A 20616-nucleotide genomic window follows, 5' to 3' on the forward strand; every position below is an offset into this window, starting at 1 on the left:
TGATTCAGTTGGTTAAGTGTCTGATTTGATTTCAGCTCCAGATCATGATCTCATGGTTCATGGGATCAAGTCCCATGTCAGGCTCTGTGCTCGCAGCATGGAGCCTGCTTGGGATTCTCTCTCCCTCTTTCTCTGACCACCCCCCCCCAAATAAATAAACTTAAAAAAAATTGCTTTTAAACAAAATAGTTAAATCTATAAAAAACATTGCTCCAGTTGCTTATGTTTTTGAATGAAATAGGTAAAAATTAAATACATGCAGGCAAATGTTTAAATGGGCTGTGAAAAATAAAGACAGCTGTTACAGTATGGGCATTGTGGTTTGTAATTTATGTATATTTAAGAAATAGTTAAAGGAAATTTAAATATACTTTTTTTCTAACAGGAGATTGTATGAAAATGATTTCTAACTATCATTTTATGTAAACAGTTGAGCAATAGAGCAGAAATACTGTGTTTAGTAAAATTATTTTAATAAATATGTTAAAAATAAGTTTAAGGGGTGCCTCGCTGGCTCAGTTGGTAGAGCATGTGATTCTTGATCTTGATGTCATGAATGCAGCCCTACATTGGGTATAGAGCTTATTTAAAAAAAAAGTTTTAAGAAACTTAGATAACTAATGAAAATATTTGTGTGTAATTTATGTTAGGATAATTGTGAGAAAATAAAAGAATAGTACTTGTTTTCTTTGAGAAGTTGAGAATGGAAGTAGAATATTGAAGTAGATTTTTAGCAAATCAAAATTAAATCCAGATGTTTTATTTTTATTTATTTTAATGTTTATTTATTTATTTAGAGAGAGCATGAGTGGGGGAGGCATAGAGAGAGAGAGAAAGGGAAACACAGAATCTGGCTTTGAGCCATCAACACAGAGCCCGACGTGGGACTCAAACTCAGGAACAATGAGATCATGACCTGAGCTGAAGTCAGATGCTCAACTGACTGAGCCACCCAGTCTCCCCTAGATGTTTTATTTTTTAGCTTAGTTTTATTTTTTATTAGTTTTTTAAGTAGGCTCCACACCCAACATGGGGCTTGAACTCACAACCCTGAGAGTAAAGTTGCATGCTCTACTGAGTAAGCCAGCCAGGTGTCCTTTTAGTTTTAAAAATACTTTAATTGAAGTATAGTTCCAGTACAATGTTACATTAGTTTCAGTTGTGCAACACAGTGACTTGACATTTATACATTATGAAATGCTCACTATGAGAAGTGTAGTTACCATCTGTCACCACACAAAGTTATTACAGTTTTATTGACTATATTCCCTGTGCTGTACATTTCATCCCTGTGACTTATTTTATAACTGGAAGTCTGTAGCTCTAATCTCCTTCACCTGTTTTGCTCATCTGACCAAACCTTTTCCCCTCTAGCAAACACCAAATTGTTTTCTGTATCTATGAGTCTGTTCTTGTTTATCCATTTGTTTTATTTTTATTTTACTTATTTTTAAAGTTTATTGAGAGAGAGAGGGAGGGAGGGAGGGAGGGAGAGAGAGAGAGAACACTAGCAAGCACATGCAGGGGAGGGGCAGAGAGAGGGAGAAAGAGAATCCCAAGTAGGCCCTGTGCTGTCAGCGCAGAGCTTGATGCAGGCTTGATCCCAAGAACCATGAAATCATTACCTGAGCCAAATCAAGAGTCAGACACTTAACCAACTGAGCCACCCATACGCCCCCATTTATTTCCTTTTTTAGATGCCACATATAAGTGAAATCATTGGGTGTTTGTCATTCTTCATCTGACTTATTTCACTTAGCATAATACCCTCTAGGTCCATCCATGTTGTCACAAATGGCAAGATTTCATTCTTTTTTATGGCTAGTAATATTCCATTGTGTAAATACATTTTTTATTCATTTATCTATCTGTGGATACTTGGGTTGCTTTGCTGGCTTGGCAATTATAAATAGTGATCCAGTAAACATAGGGGTGAATCTTTTCTAATTGGTGTTTTTGTTTTCTTCAGGTAAATACCCAATAGTAGAATTACTGGATTACATAGTATTCTATTTTTGATTTTATGAGGAATCCTCCATACTGTTTGCCATAGTGGCTGTACCAGTTGACGTTACCACCAAACAGTGCATGAGGGTTCTCTTTTTATTTCTTGTCTTTTTAATGATAGCCATTCCTACTGGTGTGAGATGATACCTCCTTGTGGTTTTGATTTATGTTTCCCTGATGATTAATGATGTTGAGCATCTTTTCATGTGTCTTTTGCCATCTGTATGTCTTTGGAAAAATGTTAGCTCAGGTCATCTCTGCCCATTTTTAAAATTGGATTGTTTGGTTCTTTGGTGTTGAGTTTTTGGAGTTCTTTATATTTTGGATATTATCTCTTTATCAGAGATAATCTCTTCTCCCATTTGCAAATCTCTTCTCCCATTCAGTAGGTTGCCTTTTCATTTTGTTGAGGGTTTCCTTCACTGTGTAAAAGCTTTTTGGGGCGCCTGGGTGGTGCAGTCGGTTAAGCGTCCGACTTCAGCCAGGTCACGATCTCGCGGTCCGTGAGTTCGAGCCCCGCATCAGGCTCTGGGCTGATGGCTCAGAGCCTGGAGCCTGTTTCCGATTCTGTGTCTCCCTCTCTCTCTGCCCCTCCCCCGTTCATGCTCTGTTTCTCTCTGTCCCCCAAAAAATAAATAAACGTTGAAAAAAAAATTAAAAAAAAAGCTTTTTAGTTTGATGTAGTCCCAGTTGTTTGCTTTGCTTCAAATTTGTTTTTAATTTTTGCTTTTGTTTTCTGTATTTAAGGGTCAGATCCAAAAATAATTGCTAAGACAAATGTCTACAAATGTACTAAACACATTTTCTTCTAGGAGTTTTATGATTTCAGTTTTCATATTTAGGTCTTTAATCTATTTTGATTTTATTTTTGTAAATGTTATAAGAGCCAGGTTCACTTTCATTCTTTTGCATGTAACTGTCCAGTTTTCCCACTACCATTTATTGATGAAATTGTCTTTGCCTCATTATCTATTTTTACCTCCTTTGTCACTGATTAATTGACTATATAAATGTGGGTTTATTTCTGGACCCTTTATTCTATTCCATTGATCTATGTTTCTGTTTTTGTGCAAGTACTGTACCGTTTGGATTACTGTAGTGTAGTTGTATAGCTTTGTAGTAAAGTTTGAAATCTGGTATTATGATACCTCCAGCTTTGTTGTTCTTTCTCGAGATTGTTTTTGCTGTTTGGGATCTTTTGTGGTTTCTTACAAATTTCAGGATTATTTGCTCTAGTTCTGTGAAAAATACTATTGATATTTTGATAGGGATTGCATTGAATCTGTTGATTACTTTGGGTAGTATGGACATTTTAACAATTATTATTCTTTTAATCCATGAGCATGGTATATCTTTCCATTTATTTGTGTCATATTCAATTTTTTTCATCAGTGCTTAAGGGATTATTTTTTCCATTATGATAAGTGTACTATTTAATCCCCATCCCCCACCAACTTCTCCTCTGGTAACCACCAGTTTATTCTCTACAGTTAAGAGTCTCTTTAAAAATAGAACTACCCGATGACCCAGCAATTGCGCTACTAGGCCTTTATCCACGGGATACAGGTGTGCTGTTTTGAAGGGACACATGCACCCCCATGTTTATAGCAGCACTATCAACAATAGCCAAAGTATGGAAAGAGCCCAAATGTCCATCGATGGATGAATAGATAAAGAAGATGTGGTGTATATATACAATGGAGTATTACTCGGCAATCAAAAAGAATGAAATCTTGCCATTTGCAATGACGTGGATGGAACTGGAGGGTATGATGCTAAGTGAAATTAGTCAGAGAAAGACAAAAATCATATGACTTCACTCATATGAGGACTTTAAGAGACAAAACAGATGAACATAAGGGAAGGGAAACAAAAGTAATATAAAAACAGGGAGGGGGACAAAGCATAAGAGACTCATAAATATGGAGGACAAACTGAGGGTTGCTGGAGGGGTTGTGGGAGGGGGGATGGACTAAATGGGTAAGGGGCATTAAGGAATCTACTCCTGAAATCGTTGTACTATATGCTAACTAATTTGGATGTAAATCTTAAAAAATAAAAAATAAAATTAAAAAAAAAGAGTCTCTTTCTTGGTTTGTTGCTCTCTCTTTTTTTTTTCCTTTGCTCATTTGCTTCTTAAATTCCACATATGAGTGAGATCATATGGGATTTGTCTTTCTCTGGCTGACTTACTCACTTAGCATTATGCTCTCTAGCTCTATCCATGTTGTTGCAAATGGCAAATGGTTTTTATGGCTGAGTAACATTTCATTGTCTATGTATAACACCTCATCTTTATGGACATTTCAGCTGCTTCCATAGGTTGGCTACTGTAAATATTGTAATATTTACACTATATATTACATATTACTGTAAAATTACACTATATATTACTGTAATATTTACGTTATATATTACTGTAAAATTAACAGTAATGTTAAAATTACTGTTTTTGTATTGTTGGGATAAATGCCCACTAGTGTGACTCCTGGATCTTAGGGTAGTTCTCTTTTTAATTTTTTGAGAAACTCCATGTTATTTTCCACAATGGCTGCACCAGTTTGCATTCCTACCAACAGTGCACAAGGGTTCTTCTTCACATCCTTGCCAACACTTGTTATTTCTTACATTTTTTATTTTAGCCATTCTGACAGGTGTGAGATATCTCATTGTAGTTGTAATTTGCATTTCCCTGATGATAAGTGATGTTGAGCATCTTTTGATGTGTCAGTTAGCTATCTTTATATCTTCTTTGGAAAAATGCCTATTCATGTATTCTTCCCATTTTTAAACTGGATTATTTGTGTGGTTTTTTTTTGTGTGTGGGGTTTGATAAGTTCTTGTATATTTTGGATACTAACCTTCTATTACATATGTCATTTACAAATATTTTCTCCCATTCTGAAGGTTGCCTGTTAGTTCTCATTATTGTTTCCTTCACTGTGCAAGAACTTTTTATTTTGACATAGTCCCAAAAGTTTATTTTTCCTTTTATTTCCCTTACCTAGGAGACCTACCTAGAAAAATGTTGTTACGGCTGATGTCAGAGAGGTTACTGCCTGTGTTTTCTTCAGGAATTTTTATGGTTTCATGTCTCACATTTAGGTCCTTAATCCATTTTGAGTTTATTTTTGTATGTGATAAAAGAAAGTGGTCATTCTTTTGCATGTAGCTCTCCAGTTTTCGCAACACCATTTGTTAAAGAGACTGTCTTTTTGCCATTGTATGTTCATTTCTCCTTTGTTGATTAATTGACCATATAATTGTGGGTTTGTTTCTGAGTTTTCTTTTTCTTTCTTTCTTTCTTTCTTTCTTTCTTTCTTTCTTTCTCTTTCTCTCTTTCTCTCTTTCTCTCCTTTCTTTCTTTCTTTTACTTATTTATTTATTGAAACTTGCATCCAAGTTAGTTGCATATAGTGCAATAATGATTTCAGTAGAGATTCCAGTGATTCATCCCCTACATATAATACCCAGTGCTCATCCCAACAAGTGTCCTCCTTAATGCCCCTTGCCCATCAAGCCCATCCTCCTACCCATAACCCCTTAGTTTATTCTCTGTATTTAAGTCTCTTATGTTGTGTCCCTCTTCCTGTTTTTATATTATTTTTGCTTCCTTTCCCTTATGTTCATCTATTTTGTATCTTAAATTCCACATATGAGTGAAGTCATATGATACTGTCTTTCTCTGACTAATTTTGCTTGGCATAATACGCTCCAATTCTATCCACATTGTTGCAAATGGCAAGATTTCATTCTTTTTGATTGCCCAGAAATATTCTGTTGTATATATGTATACACCATATCTCCTTTATCCATTCATCTATCAGTGGAAATTTGGGCTCTTTCTATATTTTGGCTATTGTTGATAGCACTGCTATAAACATTGGGGTGCATGTGCCCCTTTGAAACACCACACCTGTATTCTTTGGATAAATACCTAGTAGTGTAATTGCTGGGTCATAGGGTAGTTCTATTTTTCATTTTTTTAGGAACTTCCATGCTGTTTTCCAGAGTGGCTGTACCAGTTTGCATTTCCACCAGCAAGGCAAAAGAGATCCTCTTTCTCCGTATCCTTACCAACATCTATTGTTGCCTGAGTTGTTAATTTTAGCCATTCTGACAGGTGTGAGGGGGTATCTCATTGTGGTTTTGATTTGTATTTCCCTGATGAGTGATGTTGAGTATCTTTTCATGTGTCTGTTAGCCATCTAGATGTCGTCTTTGGAGAAGTGTCTATTTATGTCTTTTGCCCATTTCTTCACTGGGTTATTTGCTTTTAGGGTGTTGATTTGATAAGTTCTTTACAGATTTTGGATACTAATCCTTTATCAGATATATCCTTTGTAAATATCTCCTCCCATTCTGTCAGTTGCCTTTTAGTTTTGCTGATTGTTTCCTTCACCATGCAGAAGCTTTTTATTTTGATTAAGTCCTAATAGTTCATTTGGCTTTTATTTCCCTTGCCTCCAGAGACCTAATAAGAAGTTGCTGAGGCCGAGGTCAAAGGGGTTTTTGCCTGTTTTCTCCTGTAGGATTTTGATGAATTCCTTTTTTATTTTTTATGTTTAGGTCTTCCATCCATTATGAGTATATTTTTGTGTATGGTGTAAAAAAGTGGTCCAGGTTCATTCTTGTGCATGTCACTGTCCAGTTTTTCCAAAACCATTTGCTGAAGAGACTGTCTGTTCCATTGGATAGATATTCTTTCCTGCTTTGTGAAAGATTATTTGGCCATACACTTGTGAGTCCATTTCTGGGTTATTTTGTTCCATTTATCTATATGTCTGTTTTTGTGCCAGTACTATAGTGTCTTGATTACAGATTTGTAGTATAGCTTGAAGTCTGGAACTGTGATGTCTCCAGCTTTGGTTTTCTTTTTAAGGATTACTTTGGCTATTCGGGGTCTTTTCTGGTTCCATACAAATTTTAGGGTTGTTAGTTCTAGCTCTGTGAAGAATGCTGGTGTTATTTTGATAGGGATTGCTATTTCTGAGTTTTCTATTCCATTGATCTGTGTGTCTGTTTTTATGCCAGTACCATACTGTTTTATTTATTTATTTTTTAAACTTTATTTATTTTTAGAGAGAATCCTAAGCAGGCTTTGTACTGTCAGCACAGTCTGTCACAGGGCTTGATCCCACAAACCATGAGATCATGACCCAAGCAGAAATCAAGAGTTGGACACTCAACTGACTGAGCCACCTAGGCACCCCTACCTTACTGTTTTAATTACTGCTACTTTGTAATATAACTTGAAATCTGTAATTGTGATACCTCTAGCTTTGTTTTTCTTTTTCAAGATTGCTTTAGCTATTCAGGGTCTTTTGAGGTTCTATACAAATTTTTAGGATCATTTGTTGTTCTAGTTCTGTCAAAAATGTTATTGGTATCTTGTTAAGGATTACGGTTAATCTGTTGATAGTTTTGGACAGTGTAGCCATCTTAGCAATATTTGTTATTCCTACCCATGAGCATGAGAGGTCTTTCCATTTTTTTGTGTGCCATCTTTAGTTTCTTTCATCAGCATTTTATAGTTTTCAGAGTATAGGTCTTTCCCCTCTTTAAGATATTTTCTTGTTTGAGGTGCAATTATAAATGGTATTTTTTTCTTAATTTCACTTTCTGCTGCTGCTTTATTAGTGTATAGGAATGCAACAGATTTCTGTACATTGATTTTGTATCCTGCCATCTTACTGAAATCATTTATCAGTTCTAATAGTTTTTTGGTAGGGTCTTTAGGGTTTTTAAAATATAGTATCGTGTCATCTGCAAATAGTGAGAGTTTTACTTCTTCCGTTCCAATTTGGATGCCATTTCTTTCTTTATGTTGTCTAACTGCTGTGATTAGGGCTTCCAGTACAATGTTGAATAAAATTGATGAGAGTGGACAGCCTTGTCTTATTCCTGAACTTCGGGGAAAAGCTCCCAGTTTTTCACCATTGAGTATGATGTTGGCTATGGGTTTTTCATATAAGGCCTTTATTATGTTGAGATATTCCCTCTAGACCTACTTTGTAGAGGATTTTTATCATGAGTGAAAGTTGTACTTTGTCAAGTGCTCTTTCTGCATCTATTGAAAGGATCATACAGTGTTTATACTTTCTCTTATTGATGTGATGTATCACACTGATTGTTTTGAGAATATTGAACCACGCTTGCATCCCAGGAATAATGCCACTTGATCGTGGTATGTGATTTTTTAAATAATTGTTGGATTCAGTTTACTAGTATTTTATTGAGGATTTTTGCATCTGTATTCATGAGGGATACTGGCCTGTGTCTTTATCTGTTTTTTTTGTATCTGGGTGATACTAGCTGCACAGAATGAATTTGGAAGTTTTCGTTTTTCTTGTATTTTTAGAAATGTTTGAGAATTGGGTATTGAGTTTTCTTTAAATTTTGGTAGAATTTGCCTCTGAAGCTCTCTCGTTCTGGACTTTTGTTTTTTGAGAATTTTTGATAAGTTATTCAATTTCATTGCTAGTGATTTGTCTGTTCAGATTTTCCTGATTTAGTTTGGTAGGTTATATGTTTTTAAGGCGTTTATCCACTTCTTCTAAGTTGTCCAATTTGTTGACATATTGGTTTTAGTAATTTTCTGTTACAATTGTTGGGTGGTGTTGGTTGTTATTTCTTCTCTTTAATTAGTAATTTTGTTTATTTAAGTCTTCTTTTTTTAAAATGAGTATTGCTAGAAGTTTATCAATTTTGTTCATATTTTCAAAGAACCAGCTCTTGGTTTCATTGATCTGTTATATTGGTTTTTTTTAGTCTCTATTTCATACATTTCTGCTCTGATTTCTACTATCTCCTTTCTTTTACTCTTCTTGGGTTTTGTTCTTCTTTTTCTAGTTCCCTCAGATGTAAAGTTAAATTGTTTATTAGAGATTTTTCTTGTTTCTTGAGATAGGCCTGTATCGCTATAAATTTTCCTTTTAGAATTCCTTTTGCTGTGTCCCCAAAATTTCAAACTGTTACATTTCCAATTTCATTTGCCTGCAGATATTTTTTTGATTTCCTCTTTTATTACTTTGTTGACCAATTGGTTGTTTAGTAGCATGTTGTTTTAGCCTTCATAATTTTTTTCTTAGTATTTTTTTCTTGTAATTGATTTCTTGTTTCCTAGTGTTGTGGCTGGAAAAGATGCTTGATATGAGTTCAGTCTTCTTAAATTAATTAAGACTTAGGTGACTTTTGTCACCTAACATGTGCTCTATCCTGGAAAATGTTTCATGTGCCCTTGAAAATAATGTTTATTCCGCTGTTTTTGATGGACTATTGTATACTTATCTGTTAAGACCATCTAATGTGTTGTTGAAAGCCACTGCTTTCTGGGGCGCCTGGGTGGCGCAGTTGGTTAAGTGTCCGACTTCAGCCAGGTCACGATCTCGCGGTCCATGAGTTCGAGCCCCGCGTCAGGCTCTGGGCTGATGGCTCGGAGCCTGTTTCCGATTCTGTGTCTCTCTCCCTCTCTGCCCCTCCCCCGTTCATGCTCTGTCTCTCTCTGTCCCCCAAAAAATAAATAAACATTGAAAAAAAAAATTTTAAAAAGAAAGCCACTGCTTTCTTACTTTCTGTCTGGATAATCTATACATTGATGTAAGTGGGGTGTTAAAGTCCCATACTATTATTGTATTGTTGTCAGTTTCTTTTTTTATTTCTGTTAATATTCCCTTTATATATTTAGGTGCACCTATGTTGGGTGCATAGATATTTACAATTGTCACTTATATCCTTTTGTTAGATTGATTCCTTTAACGTTATGTATAGCCCTTCTTTGTCTCTTATTACAATCTTTGTTGCTTTTTTTTAATGGTTTATTTTTGAGAGAGCATGAGTCGGGGAGGAGCACAGAGGATCCTAAGTGGGTCCATGCTGACAGCAGTGAGCTCATGTGGGGCTCGAGCTCACAAACTACAAGATCATGACCTGAGCTGAAGTCAGATGCTCAAATGACTGAGCCACCCAGGCGCTCCTTACAATCTTTGTTTTATTTTTTCATTTTTTCCTCCAGGCATTTATTTATTTTATTATTATTTTTATTTGTTTATCACTTATATGTAACACCCAGTGCTCATCCCAACAAGTGCCCTCCTTAATGCCCATCACCCATTTTCCCCACTCCTCATCACCCCACCCCCATCAACCCTCAGTTTATTCTCTGTATTTCAGTCGTTTATGGTTTGCCTCCTTCTGTTTTTACCTTATTTTTCCTTCCCTTCCCCTATGATCATCTGTTAAGTTTCTCAATCCAGCTATGAGTGAATGAAATCATGGGATACTTGTCTTTCTTTGACTATTTTGCTTAGCATAATACCCTCCAGTTCCATCCACATTGTTGCAAATGGCAAGATAACATTGTTTTTCATCACTGAGTAGTATTCCATTGTATATGTATACCACATCTTCTTAATCGATTCATCAGCTGATGGACATTTGGGTTCTTTCCATAATTTGTCTATTGTTGATTGTGCTGCTATAAACATTGGGATGCATGGGTCCCTTCGAATCAGCACTCCTGTATCTTTTGGATAATTACCTAGTAGTGCAATTGCTGGGTCATAGGGTAGTTGTATTTTTAATTTTTTGAGTAACCTCCACACTGTTTTCCATAGTGGTTGCACCAGTTTGCATTCCCACCAACAATGCAAGAGGGTTCCCCTTTCTTCACTTCCTTGCCAACATCTATTGTTTCCTGAGTTGCTAATTTTAGCCACTGACCAGTGTGAGGTGGTATCTCATTGTCTTTTTCATTTATATTTCCCTGATGATGAGTGATGTTGGGTATCTTTTCATGTATCTGCAATCTGGATGTCTTCTTTGGAAAATGATCTCTTTATGTCTTCTGCCCATGTCTTCACTGGATTATTTGTTTTTTGGGGTGTTGAGATTGGTGACTTCTTTCTAGATTTTGCATACTAACCCTTTATCAGATATGTCATTTGCAAGTCTCATCTCCATTTCTGTCGGTTGCCTTTTAGTTTTGTTGATTGTTTTCTTGGCTGTGCAGAACCTTTTTATCTTGATGATAAACCCAGTAGTTCATTTTTGTTTTTATTTCCCTTGCCTTCAGACACATGTCAAGTAAGAAGTTCCTGTGGCCAGGGTCAAAGAGGTTGCTGTCTGTTTTCTCCTGTAGGTTTTGATGGTTTCCTGTTTCACATTTAGGTCTTTTATCCATTTTGAATTTATTTCTGTGTATGGTGAAAGAAAATGGTCTAGTTTCATTCTTCTGCAAGTTGCTGTCCAATTTTCCCAGCACCATTTGCTGAAGAGACTGTCTTTTTTCCATTGGATACTCTTTGCTGTTTTGTGGAAGATTATTTGGCTACACATATGTGGGTCCATTTCTGAATTCTCTGTTCTGTTCCATTGATCTGTGTATCTGTGTTTGTGCTGATACCATACTGTCCTGATAATAACAGCTTTGTAATACAGCTTGAAGTCGAGAACTGTGATGCCTTCAGCTTTTCTTTTCTTTAAAAAAAATGTGTGTGTGTGTGTGTGTGTGTGTGTGTGTGTGTGTGTGTGTGTATTCATTTTTGAGAGAGAGCGAGTGCACACAAGAGTGTGTGTGTGTGGGGGAGGAACAAAGAGAGAGGGAGACACAGTATCTAAAGTAGGTTCCAGGCTCTGAGCTGTCAGTACAGAGCCCGACACAGGGCTTGAAGTCACAAACTGTGAGATCATGACCTGAGCCAAAGTGGCATGCTTAACCGACTGAGCCACCCAAGTGCCCCTTGGTTTTCTCTTTCAACATTACTTTGGCTATTTGGGGCCTTTTCTGGTTCCATACAAATTTTAGGATTGTTTTTTCTAGCTCTGTGAAGAATGCTGGTGTTATTTTGATAGAGATTACATTGAATGTGTAGATTGCTTTCAGTAGTATAGACATTTTAATAATATTTGTTCTTCTGATCCATGAGCATGGAATGTTTTCCCATTTCTTTGTGTCATCTTTAATTTCTTTCATAAGCATTTTATAGTTTTTAGAGTACAGGCCTTTTACCTCTTTGGTTAGGTTTTTATTCCTAGGTATTTTATGGTTTTTGATGCAGTTGTAAATGGGATTGATCCCTGATATCTCTTTCTGTTACTTCATTATTGAGGTATAGAAATGTAAATGATTTCTGTACATTGGTTTTATATCCTGTGACTTTGCTGAATTCTTGTGTTGGCTCTAGCAGTTTTTGGTGGAGTCTTTTGGGTATTCCATATAGACTATTAAAGTCATCTGTGAGGAGTAAAAGTTTGACTTCTCCTTTGCCAATTTGGATGCCTTTTGTTTTGTTTCATTGTCTGATTGCTGAGGCTACGACCTCCAAAACTATGTTAAACAACAGTGGTTAGAGTGGACATCCCTGTCATGTTCCATGTTCCTGATCTCAGAGGAAAAGCTCTCAGTTTTTTCCCTTTGAGGATGATATTAGCTGTGGGCCTTTCATACATGGCTTTTATAATGTTAAGGTATGTTTCTTCTATCCTGACTGCCTCGAAGGTTTTTATGTAAAAAATTTTTTTTATTTTGCTTAGCATAACACTCTCTAGATCCATTCATGTCATTGAAAATGGCAAGATTTTATTTTTTATGACTGAAAAGTATTCCATTATGTATCACATCTTTTTAATTAATTAATTAATTAATTAATTTCACATCCAGTATAGTGCAATAATGATTTCAGGAGTAGATTCCAGTCATTCATCCCCTAGGTATAACACCCAGTGCTCATCCAAACAAGTGTCTTCCTCAGCAGCAGCAGAAGAGAAATAATAAAGATCAGAGCAGAAATAAACAATATAGAATCTAAAAAAACAATATAGAATCTAAAAAATAAACAAAATTGATAAACCTGTAGCCAGGCTTCTCAAAAAGAAAAGGGAGATGACCCAAATAGATAAAATCATGAATGAAAATAGAATTATTACAACCAATCCCTCAGAAATACAAGCAATTATCAAGGATTACTATGAAAAATTATATGCCAACAAATTGGACAACCTGGAAGAAATGGACAAATTCCTAAGCACCCACACACTTCCAAAACTCAAACAGGAAGAAATAGAAAACTTGATCAGACCCATAACCAGTGAAGAAATTGAATCAGTTATCAAAAATGTCCCAACAACTAAGAGTCCAGGACCAGATGGCTTCCCAGGGGAATTCTACCAGACATTTAAAGCAGAGATAATACCTATCCTTCTCAAGCTGTTCCAAAAAATAGAAAGGGAAGGAAAACTTCCAGACTCATTCTATGAAGCCAGTGTTACTTTGATTCCTAAACCAGACAGAGACCCAGTAAAAAAAGAGAACTACAGGCCAATATCCCTGATGAATATGGATGCAAAAATTCTCAATAAAATACCAGCAAATTGAATTCAACAGCATATAAAAAAAATTATACACCATGATCAAGTGAGATTCATTCCTGGGCTGCAGGGCTGGTTCAGCATTCACAAATCAATCAATGTGATGCATCACATTAATAAAAGAAAAGATAAGAACCATATGATCCTGTCTATCGATGCAGAAAAAGCATTTGACAAAATATAGCATCCTTTCTTAATAAAGACCCTCGAGAAAGTCGGGATAGAAGGAACATACTTAAACATCATAAAAGCCATTTATGAAAAGCCCACAGCTAATATCATCCTTAATGGGGAAAAACTGAGAGCTTTCTCCCTGAGATCAGGAACACAACAGGGATGTCCACTGTCACCGCTGTTGTTTAATATAGTGTTGGAAGTGCCAGCATCCACAATCAGACAACAAAAGGAAATCAAAGGCATCAAAATTGGCAAAGATGAAGTGAAGCTTTCACTTTTTGCAGACGACATGATATTATACATGGAAAACCCGACAGACTCCACCAAAAGTCTGCTAGAACTGATACATGAATTCAGCAAAGTCGCAGGATACAAAATCAATGTACAGAAATCAGTTGCATTCTTATACACTAACAATGAAGCAACAGAAAGACAAATAAAGAAACTGATCCCATTCACAATTGCTCCAAGAAGCATAAAATACCTAGGAATAAATCTAACCAAAGATGTCAAAGATCTGTATGCTGAAAACTATAGAAAGCTTATGAAGGAAATTGAAGAAGATATAAAGAAATGGAAAAACATTCCCTGCTCATGGATTGGAAGAATAAATATTGTTAAAATGTCAATACTACCCAAAGCTATCTACACATTCAATGCAATCCCAATCAAAATTGCACCAGCATTCTTCTCGAAGCTAGAACAAGCAATCCTAAAATTTGTATGGAACCACAAAAGGCCACGAATAGCCAAAGTGATTTTGAAGAAGAAGGCCAAAGCAGGAGGCATCACAATCCCTGACTTTAGTCTCTACTACAAAGCTGTAATCATCAAGACAGCTTGGTATCGGCACAAAAACAGACACATAGACCAATGGAATAGAATAGAAACCACAGAATTAGACCCACAAAAGTATGGCCAACTAATCTTTGACAAAGCAGGAAAGAATATCCAATAGAAAAAAGACAGTCTCTTTAACAAATGGTGCTGGGAGAACTGGACAGCAACATGCAGAAGATGAAACTAGACCACTTTCTTACACCATTCACAAAAACAAACTCAAAATAGATAAGGGACCTGAATGGGAGACAGGAAACCATCAAAACCCTAGAGGAGAAAGCAGGAAAAAATTTCTCTGACTTCAGCTGCAGCAACTTCTTACTTGACACATCCTCAAAGACAAGGGAATTAAAAGCAAAAATGAACTATTGGGACATCATGAAGATAAAAAGCTTCTGTACAGCAAAGGAAACGATCAACAAAACTAAAAGGCAACCAACAGAATGGGAAAAGATGTTTGCAAATGACATATCGGACAAAGGGTATCCAAAATCTATAAAGAGCTCACCAAACTCCATACCCGAAAAACAAATAATCCAGTGAAGAAATGGGCAGAAAACATGAATAGACACTTCTCTAAGGAAGACATCCGGATGGCCAACAAACACATGAAACGATGCTCAATGTCACTCCTCATCAGAGAAACCACACTCAGGTATCACCTCACGCCAGTCAGAGTGGCTGAAATGAACAAATCAGGAGACTATAGATGCTGGAGAGGATGTGGAGAAATGGGAACCCTCTTGCACTTTGGGTGGGAATGCAAACTGGTGCAGCCGCTCTGGAAAGCAGTGTGGCGGTTCCTCAGAAAATTAAAAATAGACCTACCCTATGACCCAGCAATAGCACTGCTAGGAATTTACCCAAGGCATACAGGAGTGCTGATGCATAGGGGCACTTGTACCCCAATGTTTATAGCAGCAATTTCAACAATAGCCAAATTATGGAAAGAGCCTAAATGTCCATCAACTGATGAATGGATAAAGAAATTGTGGTTTATATACACAATGGAATACTACGTGGCAATGAGAAAGAATGAAATATGGCCTTTTGTAGCAACGTGGATGGAGAGTGTTATGCTAAGTGAAATAAGTCATACAGAGAAAGATACTGTATGTTTTCACTCCTATGTGGATCCTGAGAAACTTAACAGGAACCCATGGGGGAGGGGAAGAAAAAAAAGAGGTTAGAGAGGGAGAGAGCCAAAGCATAAGAGACTCTTAAAAACTGAGAACAGGGGCGCCTGGGTGGCGCAGTCGGTTAAGCGTCCGACTTCAGCCAGGTCACGATCTCGCGGTCCGTGAGTTCGAGCCCCGCGTCGGGCTCTGGGCTGATGGCTCAGAGCCTGGAGACTGTTTCCAATTCTGTGTCTCCCTCTCTCTCTGCCCCTCCCCCGTTCATGCTCTGTCTCTCTCTGTCCCAAAATAAATAAACATTGAAAAAAAAAAACAAAACTGAGAACAAACTGAGGGTTGAAGGGGGGGCGGGAGGGAGGGTAGGGTGGGTGATGGGTATTGAGGAGGGCACCTTTTGGGATGAGCACTGGGTGTTGTATGGAAACCAATTTGACAATAAATTTCACATTAAAAAAATAAAACTGATATGAAAATTAAAAAATAAAGTGTCTTAATGTTCCTTATCCATTTGGCCCATCCCTCCACCCACTATGCCTCCAGGAAACCTCAGTTTGTTCTCCGTATTTAAGAGTCTCTTTTGTTTTGTCCCCCTCCTTGTTTTTATATTATTTTTGCTTCCCTTCCCTTATGTTTATCTGTTTTGTATCTTAAATTCCTCATATGAGTGAAGTCATGTAATATTTGTCTTTCTCTAATTTCACTTAGCATGATACCCTCTGTTCCATCTATGTAGTTGTAAATGGCAAGATTTCATTCTTTTTGATTGCTGAATAATGCTCCATTGTATGTGTGTGTGTGTACACACACACACACACACACACACACACACACACACACCACATCTTCTTTATCCATTCATCCATCGATGGACATTTGGGCTCTTTCCATAATTTGGCTATTATTGATAGTGCTGCTATAAACATTGGGGTTCATGTGTCCCTTCGGAACAGCATACCTGTATGCCTTGGATAAATACCTAGTAGTGCAATTGCTGGGTTGTAGGGTAGTTCTATTTTTAATTTTTTGAGGAACCTCCATACTGTTTTCCAGATTAGCTGCACCAGTTTGCATTCCCACCAGCAGTGCAAAAGAGATCCTCTCTTCCTCATCCTCACCAACATCTGTTGTTGCCTGAGTTGTTAATGTTAGCCATTCTGATGGGTGTGAGGGGGTATGTCATCGTGGTTTTGATTTGTATTTCCCTGATGATTAGGGATGTTGAGCATCTTCTCATGTGTCGGTTGGCCATCTGGATGTCTTCTTTGGAGAAGTGTCTATTCATGTCTTTGGCCCATTTCTTCACTGGATTATTTGCTTTTTGGGTATTAAGTTTGATAAGTTCTTTATAGATTTTGGATATTAACTCTTTCTGTGATAGGTTGTTTGCAAATATCTTCTCCCATTCTTTCGGTTGCCTTTTAGTTTTGCGGATTGTTTCCTTCACTGTGCAGAAGCTTTTTATTTTGATGAGGTTCCAGTAGTTCATTTTTGCTTTTGTTTCCCTTGCCTCTGGAGATGTGTCGAGTGAGAAGTTGCTGCGGTCAAGGTCAAAGAGGCTTTTGCCTGCTTTATCCTCAAGGATTTTGATGTCTCCCTATCTTACATTTAGGTCTTTCATCCATTTTGAGTTTATTTTTATGTATGGTGTAAGAAAGTGGTCCAGGTTCATTTTTCTGCATGTCGCTGTCCAGTTTTCCCAGCACCACTTACTGAAGAGACTGTCTTTATCCCATTGGATATTCTTTCCTGCTTTGTCAAAGATTAGTTGGCCATATGTTTGTGGGTGCATTTCTAGCTTCTCTATTCTGTTCCATTGATCTGAGTTTCTGTTTTTATGCCAAGCTCTGCTAATTTTCAAAGCTCCTGGAGTTAAGTCCTGCTGATTTTAAGAGCCAAACATCATGGGGGCTTGTCTTCCCATCACAGATCCCCAAGCTGGTGAATGTCTAATGTGGGGCTTGATCCCCTTGCTCCTCAGGAAGGACCTCTATGTTTTTGATATTTCACTTGCCAATGGGTCACTGCACTGGGGTTTTAATTCCCGACCACATCTCTGGCCTTCATACTCTTCTTGATGTGGCTTTTTCTTTACATCTTTAGCTGTGGAAGAGCTGGTATGTTAGTCTTCAGGTCATTTTCAGAGTGAGTTGCACACTAAGTAGTTTCAGCCTTCATGTGTGCATGGGAGGAAGTGAGTGCAGGATTGTCCTACTTCAATGTCTTTCCAAACTCTCTAAAATCTGTTTTTAACTCAGGCAACATCACATGTTGGTGAGGATGCAGAGAAAGAGGACCTCTTTTGCATTGCTGGCGGGAATGCAAGCTGGTGCAACCACTCTGGAAAACAGTATGGAGGTTCCTCAAAAGACTAAAAATAGAAGTACCCTATGACCCAGCAATTGCACTCCTAGGTATTTATCCAAGGGATACAGGTGTGCTGTTCCGAAGGGACACATGCACCCCAATGTTTATAGCAGCACTATCAACAATAGCCAAAGTATGGGAAAAGCCCAAATGCCCATCAATGGATGAATGGATAAAGAAGAAGTGGTATATGGAGAATCGGGAACCCTCTTGCACTGTTGGTGGGAATGCAAATTGGTGCAGCCGCTCTGGAAAGCAGTGTGGAGGTTCCTCAGAAAATTAAAAATAGACCTACCCTATGACCCAGCAATAGCACTGCTAGGAATTTATCCAAGGGATACAGGAGCACTGATGCATAGGGCCACTTGTACCCCAATGTTCATAGCAGCACTCTCAACAATAGCCAAATTATGGAAAGAGCCTAAATGTCCATCAACTGATGAATGGATAAAGAAATTGTGGTTTATATACACAATGGAATATTACGTGGCAATGAGAAAAAATGAAATATGGCCTTTTGTAGCAACGTGGATGGAACTGGAGAGTGTGATGCTAAGTGAAATAAGCCATACAGAGAAAGACAGATACCATATGGTTTCACTCTTATGTGGATCCTGAGAAACTTAACAGGAACCCATGGGGGAGGGGAAGGAAAAAAAAAAAAAGAGGTTAGAATGGGAGAGAGCCAAAGCATAAGAGACTTAAAAACTGAGAACAAACTGAGGGTTGATGGGGGGTGGGAGGGAGGAGAGGGTGGGTGATGGGTATTGAGGAGGGCACCTTTTGGGATGAGCACTGGGTGTTGTATGGAAACCAATTTGTCAATAAATTTCATAAAAAAAAAATAAAAATAAAAAAAAAAGCAAAAAAAAAAAAGAAAAAGTGGTATATATATACAATGGAGTATTACTTGGCATTCAAAAAGAATGAAATCTTGCCATTTGCAACTACGTGGATGGAACTGGAGGGTATTATGTTAAGTGAAATTAGTCAGTGAAAGACAAAAATCATATGACCTCACTCATATGAGGATTTTAAGAGACAAAACAGATGAACATAAGGGAAGGGAAACAAAAATAATATTAAAACAGGGAGGGGGACAAAGCATAAGAGACTCATAAATATGGAGAATAAACTGAGGGTTACGGGAGGGGTTGTGGGGGGGGGTGGGCTAAATGGGTAAGAGGCATTAAGGAATCTACTCCTGAAATCATTGTTGCACTATCTGCTAACTAATTTGGATGTAAATTTAAAAAAATAAAACAAGTTAAAATAAAAAAAATAAAATCTGTTTTTATAAGAATTGTGTTTTAATCCCCATTACTTTTTAAAAAAAGCAAATTGGTGTTATTTAACTAGGATTATACATCTAAATTATTAAGATTTAGAAAACTTGTTACTTCTGAAATTTAGCTTTTTATTTATTTTAAGGAGATAATTGATCTCCATGTACTTTTTTTTTTTTATTATTTTTTAAAAATTTTTTTTTTTCAATGTTTTTTATTTATTTTTGGGACAGAGAGAGACAGAGCATGAACGGGGGAGGGGCAGAGAGAGAGGGAGACACAGAATCGGAAACAGGCTCCAGGCTCTGAGCCATCAGCCCAGAGCCCGACGCGGGGCTCGAACTCACGGACCGCGAGATCGTGACCTGGCTGAAGTCGGACGTTTAACCGACTGCGCCACCCAGGCGCCCCAATCTCCATGTACTTTTTTTCAGAGGCTTCCAGGTCGTATAATAATGTAAAATCATATGTTACACACATATTTTAAAATTTGATAAAATACATATAAACATAAAATTTATCATCTTAGCCAGTTTTAAGTATACAGTTCAGTAGTGTTAAGTATATTCACATCATTGTGTGACCAGTCTTCAGAATTTTTTTTGTCTTGCAAAACTGAAACTATATACCTGTTAAACACTTCTTGATTTCCCCACCCCCGAACCTGTGGCAACCACTATTTTACTTTCTGCTTCTATGAATCGGACTACTCCAGATACCTCATGTAAGTGAAATCCCGTAGCATTTGTCTTTTTGTCACTGGCATATTTCACTTAGCATGATGTCTTCAAGATTCATCCATGCTATGGCATATGTCAGCATTGCGTTTAAGACTGAACATTCCATTATATGTATATACCACATTTTGTTCATTTATTCATACTTTGTTGGACACTTCACTTATTTCCATCTTTTGGCTATTGTGAATAACACTGCTATGAACATGGGTGTATAAACATTAGAGTTCCTACTTTATATTCTTTTGGGTATACTTCAGAAGTAGAATTGCTGGATGGCGATTTTGTTTTTAATTTTGAGGAACTACTGTATGTTTTCCGTAGCAGGTGCACCATTTTATCTTATAATCAAGAATTTGCAAGGGTTCCAGTTTTCTATATCCTTGCTGACACTTGTTTTCTTTTATCTTTTTTTTTTTTAGTTATAGCCATTCTAATGTGGTGAAATAGTATCTCATTGTGGTTTTGCTTTGCATTTCCTTAATTATTAATGATAATAAGTATCTCTTCGTGTGATTTGTATATTACATTTGGAGAACTATATTCAAGTTCTTTGCCAATTTTTTAATAGGGTTATTTAGTTTTTTGTTGTTGGAGTTCTTACCTTATCTATGATTTTCAAATGTTTTCTTCCATTCCATGGATTTTTTTTTCACTCTGACTATGGTATCTTTTGAGGCACAAAGTTTTAAATAGTGATGT

The sequence above is a fragment of the Prionailurus viverrinus genome, chromosome A3 (assembly GCF_022837055.1).
Source record: "Prionailurus viverrinus isolate Anna chromosome A3, UM_Priviv_1.0, whole genome shotgun sequence".
Classification (NCBI taxonomy): Eukaryota; Metazoa; Chordata; class Mammalia; order Carnivora; family Felidae; genus Prionailurus; species Prionailurus viverrinus.